At 51.0% G+C, this 27,825-nt stretch overlaps 1 protein-coding gene across 6 annotated transcripts in view; it reads left to right on the top strand.

Annotated features, from left to right (window-relative positions):
• Positions 1-609: 609 nt before the first annotated feature.
• RBBP8 (RB binding protein 8, endonuclease) overlaps positions 610-27,825 on the top strand; it is a 109,480-nt gene continuing 82,264 nt past the window's right edge. The window contains exons 1-2 of one of the 6 annotated variants that reach the window (XM_029069716.2): positions 610-1,136; positions 22,455-22,586. The gene's annotated coding sequence lies outside the window, so the exon portion shown is untranslated. Of the gene's footprint in view, positions 1,137-22,454; positions 22,587-23,018; positions 23,121-23,611; positions 23,693-25,263; positions 25,298-27,825 lie in introns of those variants that run through there. The other 5 variants (XM_029069718.2, XM_029069717.2, XM_029069720.2 and 2 more) reach the window with 5 other exon arrangements.

Genomic DNA, 27,825 nt, shown 5'->3' with positions numbered 1-27,825 from the left:
GAGCACGGGCCTGGGAGTCAGAAATTCAAGGGTTCAGATCCCGCCGCTGCCTGCTGCGTGACCTTGGGCAAGTCGCTTCACTCCTCTGGGCCTCAGTCACCTCATCTGTAAAATGGAGACTGAGACCGTGAGCCCCACGAGCCCCACGTAGGAAAGGGACCGTGTCCGACCCGATTTGCTCCTATCACCCCAGAGCTTAGAACGGTGCCTGGCACACAGTAGGTGCTTAACAACTACCATTTAAGACAGCTGCCAGGACTGAAGCCGAGCTGAGACGGACCCCTCCCTACCTCCCCGGACCCCAGGCCCGGCGTGACCCTGTGGTCCCTCGGCCCGAGGCTAAGCCGCAGAAGCTTCGGGCGGTGGAGGTGGGGAGGACAGAGGTCAGAGGAGCAGGTGACTCGTCTCACCTCACCGATTTCCCTTCGATATCCAATTTCAGGCTCCCTGGGCCCAGAACAGAGGAGCCGCGGAAGGGGAGGGCGGGAGTCTCACAGATTTCTCTTCGCCATTGGCTTTCCCAAGCCACGAGGGCCTCGGAAGCCCCTAATGGCACGTCCAGAACACTCCCCTCGGGGCCCGCCGGAACCCTGCTCCTACCTCGGCGGCGAAAACGAGTTCGCCCGAAAGATCTCGCCGTACTCGCTGCGGATACACCCCTCCCACGGGCCCCGACTAAATTACTTCGCTGGAGGCTACAACATTTCTATCTCGGCGGTTTGTCGGGAGTTGACGGAGGCGTGAATAATTCACCCTGTGCGAAGGGGTGCCCGAGCTGAGCTGCGACAAGTTGGGCTCCGGCCTTTGATGCGGACCGGTCGGGCCGGTTCCCGGCCTGCCGGAGAACCGGTCTGGCTGGCCTGTTATGCCAACAAATTCTGGTTTGAGTCCACGTTCCGTAGAAACCTGCCCGGCCAGTTACATGAAAGGCGTATTGGGTTATCCGCTGCACACCATATATACCTGCATGCAACCCAGCTTCTCCACCCAGCCCCGGTTTCTCGGCGTCCTCCGCGGTGGTCCGGGGAAGGGGCTCCCTCGGTCCTCTCGGCGCCGGAAGATCATCGCTCCGAAGGAAATCAACTGTCGGCACGTTGGCCCGAAGCGGAGATCGTCCGAGACCGTACGACGGAAGGGTGGGTTATTTCGTTTTCCTAATTTAACTCTTCTCCCAGTAACGTGTTTAGGAAAGCTTTCGTTTGGAAATGAGCACGTTTCCAGGTCCGTAGTCTCTCTATTCCTTCGGAGTTTCGGTACCGTTCACTTCATCAGAGGCTGAGCAGGTAGAACGTCATATTATCGGAGCGGCCGTGGACACATCTTGCCCGTGGATTAGCATGAATCCATCAACCAAAGGTATTTATTGAGCACTTAGCGTGTGCGGAGCATTATATAAAGCTCTTGGGAGAGGGCAGTGCCCCAGAATTGGTGGATGTTCCTAGTCAGTGGTATTTATTGGGCATTTGCTGTGTGCAGAGCCCAGTGCTAAGAGCTTGGGAGAGGGCAATGCCCCAGGATTGGTGGATGTTCCTTGTCAGCGGTATCGACTGGGCATTTACGGTGGGCAGAGCGCGGTTCCAAGAGCTTGGAAAAGTACAGTACAGCAGGGTTGGTGGACACGTTCCCTGTTAATGAAGGTAGTTTTGTTAAGAATGTGCTTCTTGCCAGACTGATGTACTCCGTTTGACAGACTAGAGTCATCTCAAGAGGCTTGGCTGGACTGACCGTCTCCCTGGCTGCATTTAACGTCTTAACGATCAACCATTTGGATAGTGGATAGTAGAGGTTCCCGGGATGTCCCGATATGGAATGAATCAGAACTACAGTTAGACGCAGCATCCGAAAGACATTGCTAGAGCAGGGGAGAGATTGTAGAAAGACTCTGGGATCGTGAGTGCCCTCGGAGGAGGAACGGTCTTCTAAGAAGAATGGAAAAACATTTGTGTGTGAAAAACAAAGACCGGAATCTGGTAACTGATTAACTATTGGAGCCCAGAAGCACTTGCTGAGCTGAACAGAAAGGTATGAGGACAGGTTTTGTCATGCCTATAAGGGCCAAAGTACTTTATAGCTAAGGAAAATGGGAATCTTCTCCTCACCTGGATGATACTGAAAATTGCTTCTATCCCTTCTCTTCCTTTTCGGTTCCTGGAGGGGACCTATTTAAGTGAATCTTTTTGCAGTTAGGTCAGTCAATGAAAGGCATGTATTGAGTGCTTACTGTGTACAGAGCAATATACTAAGCGCCTGGGAGAGGTAATGTCGTTACCACCCTTTAGGCCGGCCTGATGGGATGGCGTATAATTTCCTAGAGGCCTGGACAAGTCGTTTCTGGCAGACCAAGACAGCTTTTCAGGTACCGATGTCTGGATTTCTTTAGGGGGTAAGGAGACGGGTAACCGATCTGAAGCCCTATCCTGAGCTCCAGTGCTTCTGCAAGCTAAAACTGGAGTGGGTTTCTTTCGGGGGGATAATAACAGAGGAGGGCGAAAGGAAACTTGTTCTTTCTTTCTCTCAGAAAGAAAATTGCTATTTAGGTCAAGTCGTGTTGCATTTTTAAGGAGAACACCCCCTCATCCATTCCCCAAAACTAATCAGTAAGCTCTTGGTGGGCAGGGTTCACGTTTACGGACTCGTATTGTACTTTCCCAAGTGCTCACTGCAGGGGTCTGCATACAGTAGACTGTAAAATCAATCTGTAGGGATGTGAAATCAATCAGTCAAACATTTACTGAGCGCTTGCTGTGTGCAGAGCACTGTACTAAGCACTTGGGAGAGTACAATATAATAATAAACAGGCACGCTCCCTATCCGCAACAAGGTTCTAGTCTAGAGAACCTACAGAGACGTTTTTCGTTTTGGAAGACCGTTCCTTCTCTGATAAATACCAATAAATACCAGTGATTAAAGGGAATTCTGCATTCACGTTTGAAAGATGAAAAGATGCAGAATTAGGATGGTTCGAAGTACAATTTTCTGCCTTTTTCAACGTATACACATTGTGGACCTAGCTATGATTTTCTAAACTGTTTCTTAAGTTGATATTTACCCCTCTTTTGTGTCTGAAAGGAGGCCCAGTTCACCTCTCCCATTTCCTACCTTAGCGACCCTCATATTTATGATCTTGGCATCCGTTTGGGAATAGCTTTGGTTACCTGTTTTGCCTTGGGAATTCAGGAGTAAAAATTACAAACCTGTTTTTTTTTCTTTTTCCTGTTAGGACATAGTGTCAAAGAGTTCTGGTACTCTGTGACAGGGGCTTCAGAAAACTTAAGCCCCAGCCGAAGGACAAACCGCTAGGCTTGGGAACAAAAACTAAAGGAAATAGAGCTTCGAAGGGCGGGTCTCCCTTAACATCACCAACAACCCCCAACCTACGGTATTGAGGAATTTTGATCCCAGGTCCCTCATCTCCCAGGCAAATTCGTACCAAGGAGCTGCCAATTTTCTTTTTTTTGCAAGAAATACACTATACGTACCTGCTAAGAATTGAATTTTTGTAGCTTGAGCTTCCATCTCTGAGTATAGGTAAAGTGTCTTTTTAGTGTTGTCCATTGGCCAATTACTTAAAAGTCATTCAGGATTTTTAATGCCTCTCTGTCACATACAAACAGGCACACCCACATATATATTCTCACAGGCACATATATGCACCCATACCCAGAGACATCCAATCTTCTGAAGCACCAGTTCACCCTCTTGTGGGTAGGGAACATGTCTACTAACTCTACAGTATTGTACTCTTCCTAGCAGTTAGTACTGAGCTCTGCACACAGTAAGTACTCTACAAATACCACTGATAGGCTAATAGATAAATTAATAGAGAAATCTCAGCATCTCCCTCCACCCCCCATTCTGGACTTTTGTCCCACTCCTCTAGGATGCCACCAAGGGGATGCAAAATCAGTCAATCATATTTATTAAGTGCTTGCTGGGTGCAGAGCCCTGCGCTAAGCACTTGAGAGAGTATAATATAACAGTAAATAATAATAATAATAATAATGTTGGTATTTGTTAAGCGCTTACTATGTGCCGAGCACTGTTCTAAGCGCTGGGGTAGACACAGGGGAATCAGGTTGTCCCACGTGGGGCTCAAAGTCTTAATCCCCATTTTACAGATGAGGGAACTGAGGCACCGAGAAGTTAAGTGACTTGCCCAAAGTCACACAGCTGGCAAGTGGCAGAGCCGGGGTTCGAACCCATGACCTCTCATTCCAAAGCCCGTGCTCTTTCCAGTGAGCCACGCTGCTTCTCTAGGCACATCCCCTGTCCACAACAAGGTAATAGGCTAGAGGGTCTACGAAAATGCTTTTCTTTCCGGAAGACAGTTCCTTCTCTGAGGGCATTTTCAATCCCGGCGTCTTTCTACAGTTTCTCCCCTGCTTTAGTAATGTTTTTCTGATCCTGCTTCTAGCTGTGCAAAACCTTGAAACGATTCCACTCCTGACATCTGGACAAGTGTTCTACTCCCTCCGACTGGAGAAGAGCCATCTCTCATCTGCTTCCTTAGTGGCAAAAACCATGAGCCTGGGAGTCAGAGGACCCGGGTTCTAATATACTTGCCTTGCTGTGTGACTTTGGGCAAGTCGCTTAAATTCTCTGGTCCTCAGTTTCCTCATCTGGAAAATGACCACGCGATACCCTTTCCAGCTCCCGCTGAGATTGTGAGCCCCTTGTAGGACAGGAACTATGTCTCACCTGACTAACCTGTGTCTATCCCAGCACGTAGAACAGTGCTTGACACACAGTAAGCGCTTAACAAATACCATTAAAAACAAAACAAAAAAACAATAAATTAAAAGTCTCCTGGCTCTTGTTATGCTATTGAGACAAAAGTGAAGTTTCACCTTACAGTTAGAAATAATAATAATTATTATTATAGTACTTGTTAAACACTCACTATGTGCCAGGTACTGTACTAAGCGCTGGGGTGGATACAAGCAAATCAGATTGGACACAGTCCCTGTTCCGCATGAGACTCAGAGTCTTAATACCCCTTTGATAGATGAGGTAACTTAGACCTACAGGGTGAAGTGACTTGCCCAAGGTCACACAGCAGTCAAGTGGCGGAGCAGGGATTAGAACCCATGACCTTCTGACTCCAAGGCCCAAGCTCTATCCACTACGCCATGCTGCTTCCCCTAGCCATGAGGACCCTTTCGTTGGCCTGTTAGAGATACAGGTGCATCTGCTCATTCGTTCATTCATTCGTATTTATTGAACAGTTACTGTGTGCAGAGCACTGTTAATGACTTCACCTTCAAAGCTGGAATTACAGTGGGTCAGTTCTAAAGGTCAGACGGATGGAGAAATATGCCTGAAAAGATCAGCCAAGGCCTCGGGTAAAGCCCGAAACATCACGTATCGGAGAAAACACTTTCTCCTAACGCCAGCTCAACATTTTTGTCCAAACCAGTCCATTACTAAAGCCTCCCGACGGTCTCATCCCATCCCCCAGGCTGTAATTTCCTAAACTTTCAACATCCCTAATTGCAGTGACTTCCTAGGCACTTGGGTGGGGTCCTGATCCAGCTTTGCATTCAAACCTGTACTCGATTCTCACTAGTCTGTGTGTGCGGGACCAGCTCTTTCCATCTAGAAGCAGCATTTGAAAGTGCTGGTTTTAATTCTACCCCCTTGGCCCTCAGATTCCCGTCCGCCTATTCCTTCTATATCCTTGGTCATTCTTCCGCGTTCCGGTGGACATTTCGGAAACTGCCTCAAACTCTAGTTTACCCTTCGTGACCGTGGCGCCGTTCGTGGGTGATTGACGGCTTGCTCGGGAAAAGCCAAAGCCTTCCCCGCCGTAGCAACTGAAATCTTCTGTTTCTCCCACAAATCCTGCTACCTGGGTGAGGGGTGAGGGCCGCAGCTGAAGGATTGGGGGAATAACTCGTCTTTGGAAGGTTTCATTCCAAGAAACGCCTTCCTTTTCATCGACTGTCTAAGCCTGGAGTAGCTGTTAACCGTAGCTCTAAATGAAGGAAGCAGTGAAAGAAACCTCAGAGATAGTATGTCCTCAGGGGCAGATATTTAACATGTTCACAATTAAACACGCTGAGCCTACAGATTGTTTAGTCGAAACAGGCCTCGACTTCCAGGTTACCTCCCTGGGGTTAAAAGGTGCCCTTTGTCGACTGTCTTTCCGACAGGTTAGGGATACAATCGCTGCTTTGCTGGGGTTAAAATAACAGTGTCCTCAAAGAGGCTGCTCAGAAGGCAGACTTGACACACATTTTGGGCAACTGAAAGCAATCTAGAAACACAGAAATGACGTTGAGAATGTCTGAAGGGAATCCACACCACCCCCCCTCAGGTGAGAATTAATATCCTCCTCAAAGAGCTTGGGTTGATTGGCCGGCTCCCTTTAGAAATGAAATGTAGCCTGCCTTACCTCCACTAGATTTTCACTTTCCTTTCACAGATGAGTCTCACCCAAGGCTTTCCCACTTGAAACCCCCGCTGAGGCTCATCTGTACCACATCCCGTGGACATCATCAGCCCGGTGCCGTGGGTCCCTGCGGCTCTCCCGGAACTTAGAAGAACTATCCTAGGAGGGCGGTGGTGCTCGATATCTTCTGTCTTACCTTGACCTCCTCTATCTCACCACCGACGTCTCGCCCACGTCCTGCCTCCGGCCTGGAATGCCCTCCCTCTTCACACCCGACAGACAATTATTCTCCCCACCTTCGAAGCCTTATTGAAGACACATCTCCTCCAAGTGGCCTTCCCTGACTCCACCCTCCTTTCCTCTTCTCCCGCTCCCTTCTGCCTCGCCCTGACTTGCTCCCTTTATTCATCCCCCTTCCCAGCCCCACGTCACTTATGTACACATCTGTAATTGTATTTATTTATTTATATTAATGTCTCTCTCTCCATCTGTAAGCTTGTGGCAAGGGAATGTGTCTGTTATATTGTTATATGGCACTCTCCCAAGTGCTCAGTACGGTGCTCAGCACCCCTGGGCCTCCTTAGGGACCCACCAGTGCTCAGATCTGTTGACCTCCTGTGCCAGGTCCACTGGAAAGAGTACTAAAGAGTAGTATAAATGGATTTTCCTGAGCTAAAAGTTGCCACCCATTACTGTGGTAATAAAACACATTCGCTCGATTTTAAATGAGTATTCTGTAGAGAAATAAAAAGATATAATACTAGTGATTACGATATTTGTTAAGCGCTTACTGTACTGAGCTCAGAGATGGATCCAGACAAATCGGGCTGGACACAGTCTCTTGCCCCATGTGGGGCTCACGGTCTCCATCCCCATTTTCCAGGTGAGGGAACTGAGGCTCAGAGAAGAAAAGTGGCCTGCCCAAGGTCACAGAGCAGGCAAGTGGCAGAGCTGGGATTAGAACCCAGCACCTTCTGACTCCCTGGCCCATCCTTTATCCACTACATCATGCTGCTTCTCAGGCGGAATTCTTGGCAGATGAGTGCTGCACGGTAAAGGAACTGTTTACCTAGCTCATCCTACTAGAAGCACATTTATTCTAAAGAAAATTTTATAATAGCAACGAAGAAACATTCTGTTTTCTGTTTCAGGGGAGCAGTGTGATCTAGTGGAAAGGGCAAGGACACGGGGGTCAGAGGATTTAGGTTCTAAACCCAGCTCCGCCACGTACCTGCTGTGTGACCTTGGATAAGTCACTTCACTTCTCTGTGCCTCAGTTTCCTCATCTATAAAATGGGGATTCAACGCCTGTTTTCCCTCATGACTTAAACTTTGAGCCCAGTGTCAGACGGGATAATCTCCTATCGGTGCTCGGCACATAGTAAGTGCTTAACAAATACCAGTTACCATTCTACCACCATGGGAAGGCGGGGAATTCTCTTAAATCATGTATTCGCTACATAAGCATTTCATTTACATCTTCAGTAGTTTAGTCCTGTGTTAACTGTCCACAGGCCAAAGGGACATTGTAGTTCAATTAATATGGAAAAACTCCTGCCCCCACAGACTTGCAAATCTAGTGCTAGGGTATTTAGGGGATGTATTTCTTTTTTTTCCTTTTTACAAAAAAGGAAAAAAATCCAGTCTTTTTTGTACCATCTGCCCAAGTGCCATGTTATGTTCTTTCAATCCACCGGTGGTATTTACTGAGCACTCAACTGTGTGCTGAGCACTGTACTAAAGCCCTCCGGAGAGTGCGGTAGCCTTGGAAATAAGGATCCCGGCCCTTTCGCCCATGGATTTGGGCTCTCCAGCAGCTGTGGTTCCATAAACCTTCAAACTAGCTGGTCAGGAAGGAGGAGGGTTGGAAGGAAGCAGGGGAGTGGAGCTATGGGGAAACCCTAGTCAAAATGCTGTACAGGAAAGAACAAATCGAAGAGCTACTGTCATTTTAAGAAATGGCTAGAAATAAAAGGTGTAGGAGAAAATCAAATCTTTTCCAGAATCTTTTCCTTGTGGGAAACAGATTTCCCACAAGGTCCCTTTCTAGTCTGACCCTGAAGAGGCGTTTATTGATTTTCCAACACAGCATGGAAGCAGCGCGGTCTAGTGGAAAGAGCACAGGTTTGGGAGTCAGAGGACCTGGGTTCTAATTCTGCCTCCGCCACTTGCTGCTGTTTGACCTTAGGCAGGTCACTTAACTTTTCTGGGCCTCAGTTACTTCACCTGTAAAATGGGGACTAAATCCCCTTCCCTCTGACATAAATAGTGAGTCCCAGTGTGGGACGGGGACTGTATCCAACCGGATTATCTCGCATCTACACCAGCGTTTAGTACAGTGTCTGGCACATAGTAAGCTCTTAGCGATATTTAAAAAATAAATAAAACAAAACAAAAGCAAAAAAAAAAAAAAACCCAAAAAAAGTGAGAGAGGTCTGTACAAGAGCTTATCGCCCCAGCGAGCAAAACGATCCACCAATCAATGGTGTTTAATGAGTGACTGCTGTGTGCAAAGCACTGTACTAAGCGCTTGGGACCGTACAATACTACAGGGTTGGTAGACCCGTTCCCTGCCCACGGGTTTTCAATTTAGAAGGGCGACTATTTCATCTCCCCGCTGCCCTTTTCAGCTGCTCCTTGCACATTCAGTTCACGGCCCCACTCCCAGATGGGTTTCCAGAGAGAGATACAATGTAAAGATGGATGAAATCCACATTTCCTGCTGTGGGCTGCACGTACAAAGGAAACTCTCTGCCTCTGCCATCCTACCTGACCCATATTTCGCCCTGAGCTGCTGTGAAACTCGATCCTCCTGAAGAGAGGGTAGGAGGAAGAGAGCCAAGAAACAAGCTCTGCAGATGGGCTGGGCTGCAACTTTCCTAAGTGCTGAGAGAAGCGGTGTGGTCTAGTGGATAGAACACAGGACTGGGAGTCAGAAGGACCTGGGTTCTAATCCCGGCTCTGTCACTTGTCTGCTGGGTGACCTTGAGCAAGTCACTTCGCTTCCCTGTGCCTCAGTGAGCTCATCAGGGAAATGGGAATGGAGACCGTAAGGCTCATGAGGGACAGGGACTGTGTCCAACCTGATTAGCTTGTATCTACCCCCCCGTGCTTAGAACACATAAGTGCTTAACAACTGCCGCTTAAAAAAAAAATGGGAGGGAAGAGAATCCTTTGAAGAGATGAGTATCCTTGCAGGCTGTTCCCCAGCCTGCAAGAGAAACGTAGTAGCCTTTTACTACTTTGGAAGAGCCCAAAGTAGGTATCCATCCGACAGAGACCAGTTTGATCTGTTCCCTCTCCTTTGTCAAGAGCCAGAGTCAGAAGGTGGCGATTTAGAGGAGAGGGCAAGGGCTGGGGAGTCGAAGGACATGGGTTCTAATCCTGGCTCCGCCACTTGTCTCCTACGTGACCTTGGGCAAGTCGCTTCACTTCCCTGGGCCTCAGTTACCTCATCTGTCAAATGGGGATTGAGATTTTGAGCCCCACGTGGGACAAGAGACTGTGTCCAGCCCGATTTGCCCGGATCCATCCCAGGGTTTAGTACAGTGCCTGGCACATAGTAAGCACTTTACATATATCATAGTCATTATTATGATGGTGATTATTATGAGCTACATGTTTTCACGAAGAGAAGTCCTGTAAGGCTCTCCATCACCTTGCCCCTTGCTACCTCTCCTCCCTTCTCTCTTTCTACCGCCCACCCCGCACCCTCCGCTCCTCCGCCGCCCACCTCCTCGCCGTCCCTCGGTCTGCGCCACGTCCTCCCCCGGTCCCGGAATGCGCTCCCTCCTCACCTCCAACAATCTAATTCTCTTCCCCTCTTCAAATCCCTACTTAAAGCTCACCTCCTCCAGGAGGCCTTCCCAGTCTGAGCTCCCCCCTTTTCCCTCTGCTCCCTCTACCCCCCCTTCACCTCTCCGCAGCTAAGCCCTCTTCTCCCCCCTCTCCCTCTGCCCCTCCCCCTCTCCCATCCCCTCAGCACTGTACTCGTCCGCTCAATTGTATATATCTTCATCACCCTATTTATTTGGTTTAATGAGATGTACATCACCCTGATTCTATTTATTTGCCATTGTTTTAATGAGATGTTCTTCCCCTTGACTCTATTTATTGCCATTGTTCTTGTCTGCCTGTCTCCCCCGATTAGACTATAAGCCCATCAAATGGCAGGGACTGTCTCTGTTGCTGATTTGTACATTCCAGGCGCTTAGTACAGTGCTCTGCACATAGTAAGCGCTCAATAAATACTATTGAATGAATGAATGAATAAAAGCCCCTGAGGAGGGTGGAAGTGTGAAATGAGTTCACAAGGCTGACACACACAAGGTCTGTTCAACAAAGAGGCCCCGAGCCCAATCCAGAAAGAATTATAGTCCCCCAAAGTGGGATTTGTTAAATGTTTACCGTGTGCAAAGGACGGTACTGAGCACAGAGATACATGCAAGAGAATCATGTCAGACACATTCCCGATCCCATACAGGGTTTACGGACTAAGGGCGAAGGGAAACAGACTTTGAATCCCCATTTTACAGATGAGGAAACTGAAGTCCAGAGAATTTAAGTGACCTGCTCGAGGCCACACAACAGCCAAGAGGCATAGCAGGATTAGAACTCTGGTCCCTGGACTCCCTTCCCACTAGATCACGCTGCTTCTCCCTGGGCTCAGAGAAAATCCATCGCCTCAATCCCTGGCCTGTGTGGGGAGGCTGTTAGCGGGGAGTGGAGAACCTGATGCTGATCCATCTTCCAGGTTTTTAGCTAAGACTCTTAGAGACTCAAATGTCCATTTGCTCCTGAAACGGTGCCTTAAAATGAAGACGAAAAAATCCTAAAGGCGGAGATGAAGCAGTTTTGACCTAATGAACAGAGAACAGTGGTTTTGCACTTGAGTCCTGCCAAGAGAGCAGGAGGGAAGCCACTATGTCCTGCCTCCCCAAAATTGTCAGTACTGGATGAAACAAATGAAGCAAAATAGGATGGCCCTTTTCCGTCAAACAGTGATATTTATTAAGAACTAACAGTGTGCAGAGCGCTGTACTAAGCACCTTTTCAGGTCTAGCTCTACCGTCTCTCTCAAAACGGAGATGGAGACTTAACCCGAGTTCTTCCCCAGTGGGGAAATTGCAGCGCTGGGTGTTGGAGAAACAAAGAGGAAGTCATCTATTTACCGGGAGTAAGCGGGCGAAAGGAATATAAGCCCTGCGTCAGAATAAATCAATCAGTAGCATTTACTGAATGCTTATGCTAGGCAGTGCCCAGGGCTGAGCGTTTGGGAGAGCACAACAATAGACTTAGTAGAAATGATCTCTGCCCTCAAGGAGCGTTTTTTGTTTTATTCGGAAAGAGGTGGGCTGAGTATCTAAGTGTGTAGGAGGTAAACAGTAAGGAGGGAAATTGGGTGGGGAGGTGACAGATTAGTACAGTGCCCTGCACACCGTAAGCGCTCAGTAAATACGACTGAATGAAGGTTAGTCAGGGAAGGCTTACTGGTTCTCATTAGGTTTCTCCTTGAAGACGTTCCCCTGAGACTCCTTTCTGGACTGTAAGCTTGTTGCGGGCAGGGAACGTGTCGTGAACACTTCCCAGTGCTAAGTACGGTGCTCTGCACCCAGGAACTGCTCAATAAATACCATTCAGGATGATGATATATCTATAAATATATATGTTGGTATTTGTTAAGCGCTTACTATGTGCAGAGCGCTGTTCTAAGCGCTGGCGTAGATGTACAGGGTAATCAGGTTGTCCCACGTGAGGCTCACAGTCTTCATCCCCATTTTACAGATGAGGTCACTGAGGCACCGTGAAGTGACTTGCCCACAGTCACACAGCTGACAAGTGGCAGAGCCGGGATGATGACTCAGTTTCCTCAATTGCCCAAACAGAAGACTAATAGTTCCCCCCTACCTAGCGGGGGATAAAATGAGATTGCTGCTGTAAAAGTGATTTAGAAAACTGAAACTTATTACAAGGTCAAGGTGCTACAACAACAATAATAACAATAATATTTGGTAAGTGCTATTATTTGTTAAGTGCTTACCATATGCCAGGCACTGTACTGAGCACCGGGGTAGATACAAGCAAATCGGGTTGGACACGGCGGCTGTCCCACGTGGGGTTCACAGTCTCAATCCCCATTTTGCGGATGAGGTAACTGAGGCACAGAGAAGTCAAGTGACTTGCCCAAGGTCACAGAACAGACCAGTGGCAGAGTCAGTATTAACACCCATGACCTTCTGACTCCCAGGCCCGGGCTCTATCCACTTTTTTCTCAGCCTGACGTTTCAGTGTGAGCTCCCAAATGCCACTTGGGTGATAGAGTCGCAATTACGGTCAGGAGAGGAGACGGTTTCTGAAATGAACTGCCGCCCGAAAGTCCATGAAGTTGCCACCAAAATGAAGAAATTAACCAAAATGAGGCTAAGGTGTTGGGAATGGTTCTGAGTGCCGTGGCAGGGAACGTTATTAATATGAGGAAAGAGAGGGAAAATCTTCCTTTCAGGGCTGAATCTCCGTCTCAATATATATCAGAATACAGAGTCTGCAGTGACACCTACCAGAAATTCCCTTTCAGCAGCCTGATTCATAAAGAGAAGGCCAGTTTCCCAAGTCAGGGCACTCTGCTTGAGTCGAGTCAAAACAGGATCAGGCACGGTATGGAGTCTGTACATGTGCCTGCCTGCAAACTATTAGGCTAATTGAGGCCTAAAATATTTTGGCTCCCCCCAAAACCCTTTCGCCTGATTAGGTGAGGTGCAGGGAATTGTGTTCGCCCGGGTTATCCTGATAACTTCAGCCTCGAATCCTTGGAAGACCAAGCAGTGGGGCCGTGTGCGATCTGGTTGGATGAGGGATCCGTCTGTGAACCGCTGGGATATGATAGCCAATAAATCACTGCTCGCCATATGAGCTCTGAAGAAGTTATGAATCACTAAAAGAAGCACGGACAGAGCCATGAGGATCGGACTTGTTTGCTCTTGAGTTATTGAAACGCGGTTGCCATTGGCTTCTTCCCGTCGTCCTCCCTCTTGAAAGTTGCCACCCACGCTACCACGGGCAAAGAGTATTTCCCAGCACCCATTTTACTTACCGAGGGATACTACATGCCCGAAAGACCAGTGACTTTCCTAAAGAGGATCCTCCGATTCCCAGATTTACCAGATTTATGTTCCTCAGTCTCCTCTATCTCACAGCAGTCCCCCTCGTCCTCATTCTTCCTCTGGCCTGCAACTCCCTCTCCTTTCACAGCCGACAGTCCACCACGCTCTCCACCTTCAAAGCCTTATTAAAATCACGTCTCCTGCAAAACGTCTTCCCTCACTAAGCCCTCATTTCCCCTTCTCCCTCTCCTACTGTGACCCCTCTGCACCTGGATCTGTAAGCGCTTGATACTCACCCCGCCCGCAGCCCCACGGCACTTCTAAGGCCATATCTGTAATCTATTTTCATGTCTCCCCTCTAGACCATAAGCTCCAGGGATGAAGTCGGTTGTACTCTACTCTCCCAAGCGCTTAGAAGAGTGTTCTGCACACAGTAAGCACTCAGTAAAATGCCATTTTTTCCTTGTAGTCGGTTTCTTCAGATGGTATCTGTTAATCACTTACTATATGCCAGGCACCGTGCTAAGTGCCGGAGTGGACACGAGATAATCGGATCAGGCGCACACGCTCCATTTCCCTCACAGTCTTAATCCCCATTTTACAGAGGAGGTAACCGAGGCACAGAGAAGCTAAATGACCTGCCCAAGGTCACGCAGGAGACAAGTGGTGGAGCCGGGACAAAATCCAGGTTCTTCTGACTCCCGGGCCGGTGCTCTGTATCCACTAGGCCGCGCTACTTCTCTTGATCGATTCATCAAGGTGAGAGCAAATCAAGCCAATGGTCTCTCTAGGGGCGACGGAAGAAATCAGCACTAAGGAATCTCTATTTCTCCCACCACGCTTTGCTCCAACAGTTGCTGGATTCCAAATACCTGGGCGAACTTCTTGAAACAATGAAGTCTTTCCAAATCTAGGCCCCCAGAATTCTGCCGAGCTTCCTCGGCCACGTTTATAAACTCGCGGATTTAACGAGGACTGAGACACCTTAACGTTGAGCAAGCTACCTAGCCGGGACTAGCTTTCCTGTCTCGGGGTGAAATGAGGTGTCCTTTAATGACCCTGACAACACTACCTAACCACTTACAGTTGGAAGTGAAGGATGGCTTCGTCAAATGTAACTGCAGGGAAAATTGAGGGAAGCAGTTTAATCACCCACATTGGCATCCAGGACTAGCACTCAGAGCCAACAGGCAGGGTTTTCCACACGATGATTACTATCACTGTGGTATTTGTTAAGGGCCGATTGCGTTCCAGGAACTGTACTGAGCGCTGGCGCGGATACAGGCAAATGGGGTCGGACACAGTCCCCGTCCCACGTGGGGCTCACGATCTTAATCCCCATTGTACAGACGGGGTAACCGAGGCACAGAGAGGTTAAATGACTTGTCCGAGGTCACTCAGCAGACGAGTGGCAGATCCGGGATTAGAATCCGGGTCCTTCGGACCCTCAGCCCGGGGCTCTGTCCCCTAGGCCACGCTCCTTCTCTATTAACACTGATTAACCAGCAGGTGAAAACCTTGTAGTACGGGGGAGAGAATGGCCACAATCCCGGTGCTCAGGAAATGTTCAGTAACTGGGCAAGGAGTGCTCGGGGCTGACACCCCACTCCCTGGACTTGGCAACTCAGCCCAAACCCCAGGAGCCGACTGCATGGCGGAGGTGGGGTGATCACCGCGGTATTTGTTAAATGCTTAGTATGTGCCGAGCACCGTACCGAGCGTTAAGGTAGGTCCAAGGTAATCCCATCGAGATACAGCCCCGGTCCCACGTGGGGCTCACACTACATTCCCCGGTGAAGATTCAAAACCCTGGCAACCTCGCCGTCCCGGTCTCTCCCCGCTTCGGTCTGCGCCGTCTGCTGCTGTACAGTCATCTTCCTGAAGCCTCTCTCTGCCCACATCCGTCCTCTCCTCAAAACCCTCCTCTGGCTCCCGACGTCTCTTGGCATCGAACAAAAATTCCTCACAGTTAGCACCGAGGCTTTCCACCAAATGGCCCCACCTTACCTATCTGTTCTCTTCTCCCTCTCTTCCCCAACTCAGTCAGTCAATCAGTGGTATTTATTGAGCATTCACTGTGCGCAGAGCACTGTACTCGTCACTTGGGAAAGTATCTCAGTGGCAAGAGCCCGGGCTCGGGAGTCGGAGGTCATGGGTTCAAATCCCGGCTCCGCCACTTGTCAGCTGTGTGACTGTGGGCAAGTCACTAAACTTCTCTGTGCCTCGGTGACCTCATCTGTAAAATGGGGATTAAGACTGTGAGCCTCACGGGGGACAACCTCATCACCCTGCATCTACCCCAGCGCTCAGAACAGTGCTCTGCACATAGTAAGCGCTTAACAAATACCAACAGTATTATTATTATAGTTATTAAGGCCTTACTCCGTGTTAAGCGCCGGGGTAGACGCAGTTAATCAGGTCGGACACCGTTACTGTCCCAGATGGGGCTCAGATCCTAAGTAGGAGGGCAAGCGGGCACGGAATCCCCCTTTTACAGTTAAGGAAACCGAGGCTCAGTGAAGCAGTGTGGCCTAGTGGAAAGAACGGGGGCCTGAGAGTCAGAGGTACTGACTCCACCACTTGTCTGCGGTACGATTGGGCAAGTCACTTCACTTCTCCGTGCCTCATCCGTAAAATGCGGATTAAGACTGGGAGCCCTACGCGGGACAGCGACTGTGTCCAACCCGATTAGCTTCTATCTACCCAGGGGTTAGTTCAGCGGCTGGCACGTAGTAAACGCTTAACACGTCTATATAAAAAAAAAAAAAAAATGAAGTGACTTGCCCAAGGTCACACGGCAAGCAATTTGCAGAGTTGAGATGAGAGCCCAGATCCTCTGACTCCCAGGCCCATGCTCCTTCCACCGGGCCCTGCTATTCAATAGTATTCATTTACTGAGCGCTTACTATGCGCAGAGCACTGTACTAAGCACTTGGAATGTACAAATCGGTAACAGAGACAGTCCCGGCCCTTTGACGGGCTTACGGTCTAATCGGGGGAGACGGGCAGACGAGAACGATAGCAACTCTCCATCCTATCCACAGAGAGCTTACAATCTACAGGGGAGACAAGCATTAAATAAATTATAGATAGGGGAAATAGAATATAAAGATATATACGTAAGTGCTGCGGGCTGGGGGACTAAAGTACTTAAGGGGTTCGCGGCTGAGTACGTAGGTGACGCAGAAGGAAGGGGGTAGAGGGGAATTGAGGGCTTAGCCGAGAAACACATCTTGGAGGAGATGTTATTTTCGGACGGTTTTTTATAGGTGGGGAGAGTGGTGGTCTGTCGGACACGAAGGGGGAAGGCGTTTCAGCCGGAGAAAGGATGTGGGCAAGGAGTCCCAGGTGGGATAGATGAGATCGAGGTTCGGAGAGTAGGTTGGCGTTAGAGGAGTGGAGTCTGCGTTTTGGGTTGTTGGAAGCCCAGGGAGGTAAGGTAGGAGGGAGAGAGCTGACCGAGTGCTCGATGCAAGAAATTTCTGCTGGATGTGGAGACGGATGGGTAACCCTTGGAGATTTTTGAAAAGTAAGGAGATATGGACTGAAGGTTTTTCAGAAAAACGACCTGGGTTGCAGAGTGAAGTCTCCCCCGCACTGTTGACTAACTAAAGATGTTGATGACCGTGGTATTTGTTAAGCGCTTACTACGTGCAGAGCACTGTTCTAAGCGCTGGGGTAGACACAGGGGGAATCAGGTTGTCCCACGTGGGGCTCACAGTCTTCATCCCCATTTTACAGATGAGGTCACTGAGGCCGGGATTCGAACCCATGACCTCTGACTCCAAAGCCCGTGCTCTTTCCACTGAGCCACGCTGCTTCTCTATCGCCTGAGTCTGCTTCTCCTCCACCCTCCACCACCCCCCTGTTCCAAGCCCTCCTGGATGGCTAACTTCTTCCGCCTCCTCGTGGGCCTCCCTGCTGTCAGCCTCTCCCCTCTTCAGTCCATCCAGCCTTCTCTTGTCCAGATCGTCGCTCGGTGGTATTCTCTGAGGGCTTACCGTGTGCAGAACACTGTGCTGAGCGCTTGGGAGAGTAGCACCCGACAGAATCGGTAGAGGCGATCCCTGGACACAGGAACATACAATCTAGTTGGAGAGCTAGACGTTAAAATGAATTATGGATCATCTTTCTAAAAAGCGTGTCTGCACACATCACTCTCCTCCTCGAAAACCCTCGACGGCCACCCATTTCCCTCCGCGTCGGACAGGCCGGCCGACCATTCAGTCGACCGATGGCATTTAACGAGCGCCTACCGTGTGCGGAGCGCCGGACTGAGTGCTTTAATAATAATACTAATTATGGTATCGGTTAAGCGTGCCAGGCACCGTACTGAGCGCTGGGGCGGATCCGACCAAATCGGGTTGGATACGGTCCCTGTCCCGCGTGGTGTTCACGGTCCTCCTCCCCATTTTACAGAGGAGGTAACCGAAGCGAAATGACTCGCCCGGGGTCACACGAAAGACAGGTGGTGGAGCCGCGATTAGAACCCATGACCTTCTGACTCCCAGGCCCGTGCGCTAGCCACTACACCGTGCCATTTTGACGTGGAAGAACGAGCGTCATCAGTCTCTTCTTTCCTCGCCTCCCACTACCCCTCAGCTCACACCGGGCGCGCTCCTCCAACTGAACTCTTGGCTTTCAACTCTCCTGTCTCCAACCCATTGTGCACACTCTTCCTCCTGCTTGGGGATTCCTTTCCCGTTCTCTCCCCAGGCGCTTCCTAAAAAAAAAATTTCCTCCAAGGGGCATTTTCCAACCAAAGCCCTGCTCTGGGTTCCGGTCCCTCTCCCACCTCTCCTCACCTTCCCTCCTGCCTCCTTCTTAGTATTAGTGTACGTACCGGTTTGTTCTTCCGCTCGTTTATTCATTTCGCTTGTAACCGGTCATTTCTGTTTTCTCTTTAGCTCCTGGGGTGTGTAGACTATACCTGCCTTTCTCTCCCTTTAGATTATAAATTGCTCGAGGCGGAAACCGTGGCTTCTACTTTTGTTTCATGTTCCCAGCTGCTCAGTTCGGTAGACTGCTCTGCCCAGCGTAGGTTCCCAATAATACCGACGATGAGGATCAATCAACCCGTCCATCAGTTAATGGCATTCGTCGGACGCTTTACTGCGTTCGGAGCGCCGCACCGAGCGTTTGGGAGAGTGCGGTGCGAAAGGGTTTGGTTGGCGTGTTCCCCGCCCAGCCGGAGCTTAGAGCCCAGATGGAGAGAGGGGTATTATTTATTTATTTCATTTATGGTATTTGTTAAGCACTGTTCTAAACGCTGGGGTAGACCCAAGCTAATCAGGTTGGACGCAGTCCCTGTCCCACACGGTCCCTGTTCCCATTTTAATAATGTTGGTATTTGTTAAGCGCTTACTATGGGCCGAGCACTGTTCTAAGCGCTGGGGTAGACACGGGAATCAGGATGTCCCACTTGGGGCTCACAGTCTTAATCCCCATTTTACAGATGAGGGAACTGAGGCACAGAGAAGTTAAGTGACTTGCCCACAGTCACACAGCTGACAAGTGGCAGAGCTGGGATTACAGATGAGGTGACTGAGGCCCAGAGAAGAGAAATGACTTGCCCAAGGTCACAGTACATAAGTGGCGGGAGCCAGGTCGAGAAGCCGGGTCCTTCTGACTCCCGGGCCCGGGCCCTATCCACTAAGCCGCACTATCTGTGCAGTTGGTTGACGCGTTCTCCGTCCAGGATGAGCCCACGGTCCAGAGGGGGAGAGAGACATCGATACGGAGAAACGAATGACGGATACGGACGTAGGTGCCGTGAAGCTGGGAGAGGGGGACAGATCCAAGTGAAACCTGGCTCTTGAAGCTAAAGCCCATTCTCCCAAACTGGATTCCAAAGAACCAAAGCCCAAGGGGTCAGTTAGTAGCCCACTTGACGCTAACGCCGGAAGAACTCAAGTTTTTCATTTCAACCCCCCGGAGAAGGCATGAAAATAAATTAGGGATATGGACCTTGGAGCTGTGGGGTGAGGGTGGGGTGAATATCAAGTGTTTAAAGGGAATGTATCTAAGCGCGTAGGAGATGCAGAAGGGAGAGAGAGTGGGGGAAGTGAGGGCTTAACGGGGGACTAGGAAGGGTAGGGAGAGTGGCGGTCTGTCCTGTGTGAAGGGGGTGGGCGTTCCAGGCCAGAGGGAGGATATGGGCAAGGGGTCAGGGATGAGATAGATGGCACTGAGGTACAGCGGAGTAGGGTGGACGTCGGAGAAGTAGAGCGTGCGGGCTGGGTCGTAGTAGGAGACCGGCGAGGTAAAGCAGGAGGGGGCAAGTCGATCGAGTGCTTTAAAGTCGGTGGTAAGGGATTTCTGTTTGATATAGAGGTGGATGGGCAACCGATGGAGGACTGTGGTAACAATTACCAGGTCAAATTTAATTATCGCCGACTCGATTCGAGATGTCTGTCCCACGCGGCCAAGTCCTTATCGGTCGACGGCGATCGTGGTATTTTGGGAATCTCTGCCTACTAATTCTATCGCGCTCTCCCGAGCGCTCAGTACGGTGCTCTGGACACGGCAGGCACTCGTTATGGATTATTGTTTGATTGATAGGAACCAACCCGCTTGAATTTCTGAGCTGGAATCCACGATGTACTTAGCAGTAAGGCTTTTAGAACTGACGGGTCTGTGAAAACTCATCAATTCCGAGGTGAAGCCGCAATTTCATACGCCTTATTGCACAGCTCCGGGAAGACTATGGAAAGAGAATTCAACTCTCTCCTGGAATGGGATCTCTGAAAACGTGGCTGAAAATTGTATTTCTATTGTTACGTTTACTACGCGTGCTTACTTAGCACTGGGCTAAGCACCGGGGTAGATATAAGATAATCACATCAGAGCCCGTCCCTGCCCCTCACAACCTAAGAGGTAAGGGGAGCAAGAATATTATCTCATTTTACAGATGACGAAACTGAGGAACAGAGAGGTCAGGAGACTTGCCTAAGGTCACTCAGCAAACCGCTGGTCCAGGTGGAATTAAAACGGGGTCCCTCGACTCACGGTCCCGAATTTTTCGATTCGGCCAGGCCGCAAGGCCTAGTGGAAAGATCACGGGCCTGGGAGTCAGAGGTCCTGGGTTGAGGTCGTGGGTTCGAATCTCGGCTCTGTTGTGTGACCTTGAGCAAGTCACGTAACTTCTCTGGGCCTCAGTGACCTCATCTGTAAAATGGAGATTAAGACCGTGAGCCCCACGTGAGACAGGGACCTCGTGTCCCATCCGACTTCCTCGTATGCTTACTTGTATGCTTACTGTGTGCAGAGCACTGTACTCGGTGTTTGGGGGAGTCCAACATAATCATAAACAGACACATTCGTTGCCCACAGTGAGCTTGCGGTCTAGAAGGGGAGACAGCCGTGAATATAAATAAATGAAATACGGATATGTACGTAAGTGCTGCGGGGCTGGGAGGTGGAGTGAATAAAGGGAGCAAGTTGGGGAGATGCAGAAGTCGGGTGGGAGAAGAGAAAGGTGGGGGGCTTAGTCAGGGAAGGCCTCCTGATGGACAATTGCCTTCAATAAGGCTTTCCTCGGGAGGTCGCATAACTGGGAGGGAGACCAGGAATGGAATCCCCGTTTCACAGAGGGGGAAACTGAGGCATGGAGAAATTAAGTGGCTTGCCCACAAAGGACAGCAGGCAAATGAAAAAGCCAGAATTAGAACCCAAGTCCTCTGACTCCAAGCCTGGGCTCTTTAGGCCAAGCTGCTTCATTTTTCACGCGTTCAGGTCATCTCTCCTGGAGTGACTCCCCCAGTACAATACGTTTTCCTCAGCACAGTAGTCCTGGTCCTCGGGTGCCGTTCATTTAGAGCGGGTTTAAAACTAGTGTACGAGAACAGGACAGAGAAGACCGTAAGCCCGTCAAAGGGCAGGGACTGTCTCTCTCTGTTACCGACTTGTACATTCCAAGCGCTCAGTATAGTGCCCTGCACATAGTAAGCGCTCAATAAATGCTATTGAATTAATCCAGAGTCTAGCTGTGTATCAGCCCTGCAGGCCAATTTAATCCGTTCGAGGCAGTTACCCAGAATCTGCAAGTAAGACAATGGCACGGGCTTTTTTCGATTAGCAGCCTCCCACAGACCGCTTTCAAAAGTCACGACCTTTTAACACAAGCTGTTCTGTGCTTGTAAAAGTAGAGGGAGGCTAAAGAGGGAGAGGTCTGCGGGATCAGTAAAGAAGTCACTAATGTTAAAAACACAGTTGTTGAGCGCAAGCCTCTTCCATTTAAACTCCTTTGGCTCACGCGAGAGGCCCCGTGAGGTCGCCCAGCCAAATCGGACATAATATTTATGCGAGTGGATTTTTTTTCTTTGGATCTAGCTACGGCAGGTCAGATGCGAACGCCTTTCAAATCGACGTCCGGCATGTCGAGCAGTTGGGTCCATGGCGGCGTCACCAGTTCATCCGATCGGATCGACTGGGCGCCCACCGGGTGCCGAGCACTGTAGTAAGTGCTTGGGAGAGGACCCGATAACAATGAGCAGACACATTCCCTGCCCACAGCCAGCTTTCAGTCTAGCGGGGAAGTTGCCTAGTGGCCAGAGCACGAGCCTGGGGCACAGAAGGTCACGGGTTCTAATCCCAGTTCTGCCACTTATCTGCTGTGCTATCTCGGGCAGGTCACTTTATTTCTCTGTGCCTCCGTTATTAGTTTTTCCGGCGCCGAGTCGTTTCCGATTCATAGCGACTCTCCGGCTCTATCTTCTCCAGAACGTCCCGTCTTCCGCCATAATCCGTAACCTCGCTGACGGTTCTCCCTTTATCGTTGTTACGGTTTCCGTCCATCTAGCTGCTGGCTGCCACGTTTTCCCTGGACTTTTCCTAGCACTGGTGTCCTCTCCAGAGAATCAGCTCTTATCATATGTCCAAGATACGCTAATCTGGGTCATCTGGCCTTCCCAAAGACCGCTTTTGGCTCAATCTGCTCCAAATTCCGCGTGTTTGTTTTTCAGGCAGTCCGCGCTGTTGACCGAAGCCGTTTCCAAGACCACATTTCCAAAGAATCGGTGCCCTTTCTATCCTGTTTCTGTACTGTCCGGCGTTCGGATCCATACGTTGTCACAGGAAACGCCGTAGAATTGACGGTTTGTATTTGTGTGGCAGTTGTTACCTCGGCAAGCCTCGTGACCTTTTCCAGGCTCTTCGTAGCAAGTCTTCCCAACACTGGGAGTCAGAGGTCTTGGGTTCGAATCCCGGCTCCGCCACTGGTCAGCCGGGTGACCGCGGCCGAGTCACTTCACTTCTCTGGGCCTCGGGGACCTCATCTGTAAAATGGGGATTAACCGTGAGCCTCACGTGGGAGGACCCGATGACCCTCTATCTCCCCCGGCGCTTAGAACGGTGCTCTGCCCATAGTAAGCGCTTAACAAATACCAACGTCATTATCATTATTAATCTCTGGCCTATTTCTTCATTCATTCATTCATTCATTCATTCATTCATTCATTCGTTCATTCGATCGTATTTATCGAGCGCTCACTGTGTGCGGGGCACTGGACCGAGCGCTGGGAATGGACAGTCGGGCAACGGCTAGAGACCATCCCGGCCCGACGATCTAGAAGGGGCGGACGGACGGCAAAACGAAACGAGTAGTCGGGCAGCAGTAGCCATCAGAATAGGTAAATAGAATCGCAGCTATATCCACGTCATTAGTAAGATAGAGTAATCGATCATATATGGAAATATAGACAGGTGCTGTGGGGGAGGGAAGGGGGGAGAGCAGAGGGAGGGAGTGGGGTGGGGGGGGACGGAGGGGGGAGGGGGGGGCAGAGGGAAAGGGAGGGGGGCAATCTGGGCGGGCCTCCCGGAGGAGGGGAGCTCTCAGTAGGGCTCTGAAGGGGGGGAGAGGGTTCGCTTGGCGAGGGGCGGGGCCTAGGCGGGTGGGGCCTGACGGCACGGAGGGGGCGGGGCTTCCGTCGGGCCGGGCTTTGCGCTGACGTCACGCGGAGGGGCGGGGCCGAGCCGCGGCCTCCCCTGAGGGGCGGGGCCGGTGACGTCACGAGCGGGGGGCGGGCCCGGGCCGGTGACGTCACGGGCGGGGGCGGGGCCGGCGGGGAGGCGCCGCAGTCGGCGCGGCGGCCCCCGCCCAGCCTTTGAAAAGCGCGGGCTGCGGGCGGGGCGGGAGCAGAGCGGAGCGCACCGCGCAGGGCTGCTGTCCCAGCCCCGGCCCGGTGAGTGCGCGCCAGCGCGGGTAAGAAGAACCACAATGATAATGAGGGTGTTCGTTAAGCGCCGACTACGTGCCCAGCCCCGCGCCGTAAGCGCTGCGGCACAGCCGAGGCCATCGGGGGGTCGTCGTCCCCGCCCCCGCGGGGCTCCCAGCCTTCATCCCCATTTTCCCGAGGAGGGAACTGAGGCCCGGGGAAGGGAGGCCGCTTGGCCGAGGTCGCGCAGCGGGCCGGGGGCGGCGGCGGGATTAGAACCCACGACCTCCGACTCCCCAGCCACCGACTCCGACTCCTCTCGCCCCTAAGACACCCTGCCGCAGGACCCTCCCCCCGCCCTGGGAGTCCTCATGCCCATCCAGCGCTTAGCACAGTGCTTGGCGCGTGAGAATGTTGGTATCTGTTAAGCGCTTACTATGTGCGGGGCACTGTGCTAAGCGCTGGGGCAGATACGGGGTCATCGGGTGGCCCATCTCCATTTCATCCCCGTTTGACAGATGAGGTAAACTGAGGCCCAGAGAAGTGAAGCGACTCGCCCACGGTCCCCCAGCTGACAGGCGGCAGCGCCGGGATTCGAACCCGTGACCTCTGACTCCCAAGCCCGGGCTCTTTCCCCTGAGCCACGCCGCTTCCCTAAGCGGCCCTGAGTAAGTCAGCCCTTAACAGATACCGACGTTATCATCACTATTCTCATGATTATCCCCTGCCCATGCCCCGGGGGTCTTCATGCCCATCCCTTGCCCCTGCCCTGGGGGTCCTCACGCCCATCCAGCGCTTAGAGCAGTGCTCGGCACATAGCACGCCCTTACCAAATACCAACGTTATCATTATTATTATCATTAATAATAATAAACAGTGTCGGTATTTGTTAAGCGCTTACTATGTGCCGAGCACCGTTCTAAGCGCTGGGGGAGATCGGGTTGTCCCACGGGAGGCTCCCGGTCTTCATCCCCCTTCTACAGATGAGGGAACCGAGGCACAGAGAAGTCAAGTGACCTGCCCACAGTCACACAGCTGACAGGTGGCAGAGCCGGGATTCGAACTCTTGCTCGTCACTATTATCATCATCCCCTGCCCCTGCCCCGAGAGCCCTCACGCCCATCCAGCGCTTAGAACGGTGCTTAGCGTTTAATAAGCACTTAACAGCTACTGTGAGCCCGTCACTGGGCAGGCATTGTCTCTGTTGCCAAATTGTACTTTCCAAGCGCTTAGTACAGTGCTCTGCGCTTAGTAAGCGCTCAATAAATACTATTAAATGAATGAACATTATTATTACTATTATTATTCTTAACCCCTGCCCTGGGGGTCGTCCCCCCCCCGACCCCCCTACCCGGACTGGGGGTGTGAGGGAGGCTTACACTTCGTTGTGATGATGTTGGTATCTGTTAAGCGCTTACTATGTGCAGAGCACTGTTCTAAGCGCTGGGGGAGATACAGGGTGATCGGGTTGTCCCGTGTGAGGCTCACAGTCTTAATCCCCATTTTACAGATGAGGTCACTGAGGCCCAGAGAAGTGAAGTGACTTGCCCGCAGGCACCCGGCTGACAAGTGGCGGAGCAGGGATTCGAACCCATGACCTCTGACTCCCCAGCCCGTACTCTTTTCACTGAGCCACGCAGCTTCTCTGCCAGGTGGGCAGGTAATGGGTCTGTTTACTGTCGTGTTGTTCTCCCCCAAGCGCTTAGTACGGTGCTCTGCGCACGCGAAGCGATCAAGAAACAGCCCTTTCTTTTGAGTGAACGAATGAATTCATTCATTCAGTCGTACTCATTACCGTGTGCAGCGCCCTGTGCCAAGCGCTCGATTTCTAGGCATCAATCCGGTGGCGACAACTGGGAAGTCCTTAAAGCAGGACCCGCTGTTTGACCCCGAGCGACCCCGGCCTCGCCCGCGTCCTGGAAAGCCCCCGGATCCAGGATGCCGACCTCGGCTCCACCACCCCCCGGCCTGCTGGGAGCCCTTGGGCAGGTCACTTGACTCCTCCGGCCTCAGTTTCCCCAGCTGGGCTGGGAGGGGGGGTCTTAAGTACCTGTTCCCCTATCCCGTGGGGGGCAGGGACCACGTCTCATGCGGTGGTCATTCATTCAGTAGTATTTGTTGAGCGCTTACTATGTGCGGAGCACTGTGCTAAGCGCTTGGAAGGGACAGATCGCTAACAGATAGAGACGGTCCCTGCCCTTCGACGGGCTCACGGTCTGTTCTGGCCCAGGTGAGAGATGGAGAACCTCGGGGTGCTGTTCGGTGGCCGGGGGAAAGAGGTACAAATCGAAGGCCAAAATGAGGGCGGTGTTTGCATTTCTGTAACCGTTTCCCCTCCATTATCGCTTAGAACAGTGCTTGGCACAGAGTAAGCGCCGACCAAATGCCATCCTCGTTATTATTCTTGCCAGTGTCCCTCCGCAAGCGTGGTAAACCCCGTTTCTCCCCCCTTATATTAGCTCTTTTCCCCTGCCCCTCGCCTTCCTCGACTGGCCTCCTGGAACAGCGTGAAGCTTAGTGTGCGGTGACTGCGCGAAACTTACCCTTACTTAGGCTCGCCCACCCTTCGCCGTCTGCCTTCAACGCTTCCGCTAGCGAACTCCTCTCCGTTGCCAGTGTTTTATACCTGGAAAGACTCTCAGGGAGGCGGCGTGGCTTAGTGGAGAAAGCACAGACGTGGAAGTCAGAGGACGCGGGTTCTAATCCCGGCTCCGCCGCTGGTCTGCCGTGTGACCTCGGTCAAGCCGCTCTGCTCCTCTGTGCCTCAGTTATCTGTAAAATGAGGATTTGACACTATCACCGCCTGATGACCTCGTGTCTACCCCAGCGCTTTGAACAGTGCTTGGCACATAGTAAGCGCTTAACGAATACCATCAGTATTAGTATTATTTATTATTATTTTTATTCAGCAGCAAAATCCTTGTGGAGAGGGATCTTGTCTGTCGACTTTATTGTACCCTCCCAAGCACTTAGTATCAGTGCTCTGATAGTGTATAAGCTGGATCCAAGCAGCGTGGCTCACTGGAAAGAGCACGGGCTTTGGAGTCAGAGGTCATGGGTTCGAACCCCGGCTCTACCACTTGTCAGCTGTGTGACTTTGGGCAAGTCACTTAACTTCTCGGTGCCTCAGTTACCTCATCTGTAAAATGGGGATTAAGACTGTGAGCCCCACGTGGGACAACCTGATTCCCCTGTGTCTACCCCAGTGCTTAGAACAGTGCTCGGCACATAGTAAGCGCTTAACAGATACCAACATTATTATTATCCAAGCAATAGGAGGGCAGAGGGAGGATAAGCTATTTCTCTTTAATAACAATAATAATAATGGTACTTTCAAGAGGCTCACTGTGTGCCAAGCGCTGTTCTAAACACCGGGATAGTACACGTTAATCAGGTTGGACACGGTCCCTGTCCCACGTTGGACTCACACTCTTAATCCCCATTTTTTAATCGATGAGGTAAGGGGCCCGGAGAGGTTAAGTGACTTACCCAAGGTCACACATGTGGCAGAACCAGGATTAGAACCCATGACCTTCTGACTCCCAGGCTTGTGCTCCCATAATAATCCTCACGGTATTTGTTAAGCACCTGTTATGTGCCAGGCGCTCTTCTAAGAGCTGGGATAGATGCAAGATGATACTTGGCTTATCCACTACGCCATCCTGCTTATTTGTGTTATTTGATCAGTCGATGGTATCGACGGCTTTTGTTCAGGGTACTGTACTAAGTGTTTGGGAGAGTACAGTCGTCGAGCGTACAAGTCTAGAGGGGAAGATAGACATTAGAGTAAATTAGCGATAGGTCCGTGAGTGTTACGGGCCTGAGGGTGGGCTGAATATCAGGTGCTTAAAGGGTACAGATCTAAGTGCAGACGGGAGAAGAATTAGGAGCTTCGGGGAAATTGTGCCTCTCTTGCTTCTGGCTTCCGGGATGGTTTGGTGCAGAGAGGTGCTTTTTACCTTTTTTCCCCTCGTATTCCATCACTGCCATCGAGGGTCACTTGCATATTGCAGCCCCTCGGAGTGCAGCCCTGCCTCAGGTAGAGAATTCCTTGACCGGGAAGAGTTCATTCAATCATATTTGACATAAGTCGATTCGAGTTGACATCAACGCCCTGGGTGGGATTGAGTAGCCTGAGAAGCAGCATGGTTTAGCCCGGGAGTCAGAGGGTCATGGGTTC

The sequence above is a fragment of the Ornithorhynchus anatinus genome, chromosome 7 (assembly GCF_004115215.2).
Source record: "Ornithorhynchus anatinus isolate Pmale09 chromosome 7, mOrnAna1.pri.v4, whole genome shotgun sequence".
Taxonomy (NCBI): domain Eukaryota; kingdom Metazoa; phylum Chordata; class Mammalia; order Monotremata; family Ornithorhynchidae; genus Ornithorhynchus; species Ornithorhynchus anatinus.
Note: the sequence above shows the minus strand (reverse complement) of the source record. Positions and strands in the feature narration are given on the sequence as shown.